The 4,928-nt window shown below is 29.6% G+C and overlaps 1 pseudogene; it reads right to left on the reverse strand.

Moving 5' to 3' along the window:
• Positions 1–1,158: 1,158 nt before the first annotated feature.
• Positions 1,159–4,425, reverse strand: LOC142611946 (putative purine permease 11; annotated as a pseudogene).
• Between the last annotated feature and the right edge of the window lie 503 nt (positions 4,426–4,928).

Genomic DNA, 4,928 nt, shown 5'->3' on the forward strand with positions numbered 1-4,928 from the left:
AGTTTATTGGTTTGATTTGTTTGAAAATTTTCTAAATTATACTAATAGATGCAAATTATTAACTTTTACCCAAAAATATAAAAAAAGCCTCTTAACACACACGTGAGCGCATGCTTAGAGGCACGCACACACTCGTGTGCATGTATTGCCAAGTCTCTATGATTATTTGCTTCAACTTTTATTTACTTACAAATTTTTTAGCCTTAGATATCCATCTCAAATTGCTAATTTTTCATCATTGGAAATTCTTTGATTGGAAAGCTTTTGGAATTTATGATATTAGAATAGATGAATGAATAGAAAATTATAACACTAAACAAAAAAAAAATAATAAAGTTGCACATGTGATAAGGCTAATATATTATAGGGTTGTGTTAACAGACATCGTAAGGTGCCCGTTAACAACAGACTTTTGGGTAATTTTTTGGTAACTTTTTCAATTTTTTTGGCAGTTTTTGGAATTTTTTTTTTAATCTCTTTTGACATTTTTTTTTTCATTTTTTGAGTGAAACACAAAAAAGGAAAAGTTAACAAGCACTAAACGGTGTTTGTTAACATTTCCCTATATTATATTAGGATTGCAATTCATTGGTATATATCTCTGGATAATGTTGTGAATATCAATTATTAGTAATATTTAAGTTTCTTTTTTATTAATATCTTTATCATTTAGTGATTTTCTCCCTAAAAAATGAATATATAAAATTTAATTTATCAATGCAGGATATTCATAAATGTAAGAATAGAAATTCTTCTATAATTTGAAAAAAGGTTTTCAAATTTCTTTATGGGGTACAATTATTAAAAAAACAAATTGGTGTCTTGGTATGATGATATAGAGATATCATTAAGGGCGGATGTTATAGGTTGAGACTCAAAAAAAAAAGTTTTCAAATTTCTATTCCCTTTTTTTTTTTTTTTTTTTTAACACAAGGCTAACCGTTTTTGGATTTTGATCCAAAAAATATATATAGGGGAAAAAAATGCCAAAATACTCCTTAACTTTGAAGCAAAATCAAATTGATCTTTGATACTTCTTAAGTCTTGAATTTATAAAGTCTTGAAATTTGATTTTTTTTAATAGATTAGATAGAATTTTAACTTATGGTATTGGTAAAATTCGAATCACAAATATTTTATTAAAAAACAAATGACTTTTTAAATTGAGCTAATTCGAACCCAATTACATACTGCACCAAGCGTGCAAAGGAATCCAATTACAAACTTTCCTTTAGGGACCCCTGTCATGTTTTCAGAGTCGGTATTGATTGCAAGAAGGGATGTTGATATGGCAAGAAGGACGAGAGAGTTGAGTATAAAAGGAGTAATTTTTTGTGAATTGAAGAAAAATGAGAAGATGGCATTAAAGGCCAATTGGGTTGCACATAGTAGAGAGTAAATAGAGGCAGGGAGGTAGAAAAGTCCATATGAATCCATCAGGTCATCACCTGTTAACATTAGGCCAAAAACAAAGTAGAGAAGGGCAAGGGTGGAGAGAGGTGGCAATTTTGTAGAGGAAGTGTTTAAAGGGGTGCTTGCAATGGATGTTAACGATGGTCAGAAGAAGTATAGGAGAGGAAGTAAAACTGGGAAGCCTGCTGATTGAACAAATGTTGCCATCCATTTGCTATTCCCACCTTGATCATAGTACAGGAAAGGAGTAAGAGGCCATATGAAGCCACCACTTGTAATGTTTGAGTCTCAGAAGTTCCATTAAGTTGATAATAAAGGTGCGTTTTAAGTGAGTTTTGCACTCAATCACTGGCTAATCATACACACAAACATAGAAAGAAACTAAAATGTAAGTATTAGCCCATATGGTCATAAACCAATCTGTAGAAAACAATTAAGTAATGATGCTCTCAATAATGGTTATTAAAAAAGAGATTCTATGTAGAATCGGTGAGAAAACATTATGGATTAGATCATAGAATGAAAATCGAGAATCATATGATTCTACTTTTGGTAATAAAAAAAAAGTAAAAAATCAACAATATATCAATAATTGATTATATCTACATTAAAAAATAATCAAAGAAAAATAGATAAATTTGATAGAATGTAAGTTACATATTCTATATCTCTATTAAAACTAAATTACATTAAGAAATTTTTTTGCAATAACTTAAATTAAAGAATTCATTGTAATAAATTGATACCAATTATTTTGCAACCTATTACAATAGAAATTTCAAGTGACAGCTTATTGCAAACAAATATATCATTGTAATAACCAAATATAAATTATTTTACATGTTATTGCAATAACAAACATGCAGTTGCAACGAATATATTATTACAATAACCTAATACCAATTATTTTACCATCTATTGTAATGAAAAATATGAAATAATTATCTATTACAATGAAGATATTGTTGCAATAACTTGACCCAAATTATTTTTTTCAATTATTTTCAATCTATTGCAATAAAATTTGTGGAATGCAAATATATTATTACATCAAAATTGTCATTAAAATTTGTGAAATGCAAATTTTTTTTAGCACAAACCTATTACCTCAAATTTTATTGCAATACTTTGCATAAATTATTGCAATGACTCTAGTGTTATTGCAATAATTTTTTTTCATTGTAATAAACATTTTTTGTTGTAGTGGCTTTTAATTATGGGTCTTGTTAACGGGTGCTGCATAGCACCCGTTAATGTGGTATAAAATGACAATAAAATACTCATGTTTGATGGAGTGCAGAAAAAAGTTGAATGTGTCAGGTGTGTGTTAGCTTTTATTGAAAACTTAAGTTATATTGCCACTAGACTAAAATGCCCTTTAACTTTTTCTAATACTTTGATCTAACTGATTGGCTTTATGCCTTTATCTTAGGAGTCACTAACTTTTTTTTTTTTTTTTTTTGTCTTTCCAGAGGAGTAGAGATTCCCATTTCTTTTTTTCTTTTTTTAAGGGCAATGCTAGGCTCCCATCATTTTTAAAACAAAAATATAATGAAAACAGTTTTTTCATAACAAATTTTATAATAATTTTTAAGTGGTCAATTAGATGTGACAAATTCAATTTCACATTATTCATGTATATATTCCTTTTTTTTTTCTTTTCAATTTCATGAATAATTGAATTTGTCACATCTAATTGACCACTTAAAAATTATTATAAAATTTGTTATGAAAAACTGTTTTAATTATATTTTTTTGTTTTAAAAATAATGGGAGCCTAGCATTGCCCTTAAAAACAAAAGAAAAAGAAAAAAAGAAATGGGAATCTCTACTCCTCTGGAAAGACAAAAATAAATAAATAAATAAATAAAAGTTAGTGACTCCTGGGATAAAGGCATAAAGCTAATCGGTTAGATCAAAGTATTGGAAAAAGTTAAAGGGCATTTTAGTCTAGTTGCAAAATAATAAAAACTGACACACACCTGACACACACTTGACACGTATTCAACTTTTTTCTGCTCTATATCAAACATGAGTATTTTATTGTAATTTTATACCACATTAACGAGTGCTGTCCAGCACCCATTAACAAGACCCTTTAATTATTATTACAATTAGTCAAAGATCTACGCGATACATGGAAATAAATAATTACTTTGTATTGTAATATAATGTATAATTTTTTCTTTAAATTTTTTTTGAAGATAACCTGTTTTTTCTAAAAATTAAACAATTTTTATTCAGTCCAATTTGTTCCACTCAGACCAATTCGGTCCACTTGGTCAATTTTGGTCCCCCTTAAGTTCATTTTAAGACTAATTGAGCTTTTAATTGATTCTTTTTGTAGGTATTCTTTTCAAGTTTAGCTCAAAATTTTATTTATTTTCTTAATTTTTGGGCTGAAAAGTAGGAAATTTTATTATATTTGGGCTAAACTCTTTAGTTTTGAGTTAAAATATATAAAGAAAATACTAAATAGACATTAAAAATTAGAAATATGAGCCATAAAAATGCAATAAAAATGATAAATATTCAAAAGTCTTATTCGGTCCACATTAGCTCTTTTCTGTTCATTCTATCCTCTTCTTTCCAATTTGGTTCTATTTGGTCCATTCTGTCCACTAAAGTTTTATTCAATTCATTCGGTCTTATTCAATCTACTTCAGTCCAGTTCAGTCCATTAAGTCCACATTGGCTCTATTCGGTCCAAATTAGTCCTATTCTGTCCACTTCAGTCCATTTTTTCTATTTTGGTTCTATTTGGTCCTATTCAGTTTATTTTGTCGGCTTTGGTTCTATTCGGTCCACATTGGATTTATTTAGCCCATTATGTCCACTTCAGTCCTATCCTGCCCAATTTAGTCTCATTCAGTCCATTTCGGTCCTAATCTATCCATTTGTTCTTATTCAATCCACTTTGCTCCTATTCAGTCCTTTTGGTCATATTTGGTCCATTAGATCCACCTTGTTCCTATTCGGTCCACATTGTTCATTTGATCCAATTAGCTCCATTTGGACCACATTTGGTCCACTAGAATTCTATTTAGTCTAATTTGGTCCATTCAGTCTTATTCAGTCTATTTCGGTTCAATTTAGTCCATTTAGTTTACATTGGCTCTATTCGGTCCATATTGTCTGCTTTGGTCTTATTTGGTTCACATTAGTCCTATATGGGCTATTCATTCTACTTTGGTCCTATTCAGTCCATTTTTTCCACTTTTTTACATTGGCTCTATTCGGTCCATATTGTCTACTTTGGTCTTATTTGGTTCACATTAGTCCTATACTGGTCATTTAGTCTACTTTGGTTCTATTTGGTCCATTCTGTCCACTTCGGTCCTATTCAATCTAGTCTTTCCACTTCAGTCCTATTTGATATGATTTGGTCAATTTCGCTCTATTCTGTCTACTTAGGTCCACCTTGGTCAATTTTGTCCACTTAGGTCCATTTGGTCCACCTTAGGTCCTATTCGATCCTATTCTGTCCATTTGGTCCATTCGGATTACTTCGTTTA

This window comes from Castanea sativa, chromosome 10 (assembly GCF_040712315.1).
Source record: "Castanea sativa cultivar Marrone di Chiusa Pesio chromosome 10, ASM4071231v1".
Lineage (NCBI taxonomy): Eukaryota > Viridiplantae > Streptophyta > Magnoliopsida > Fagales > Fagaceae > Castanea > Castanea sativa.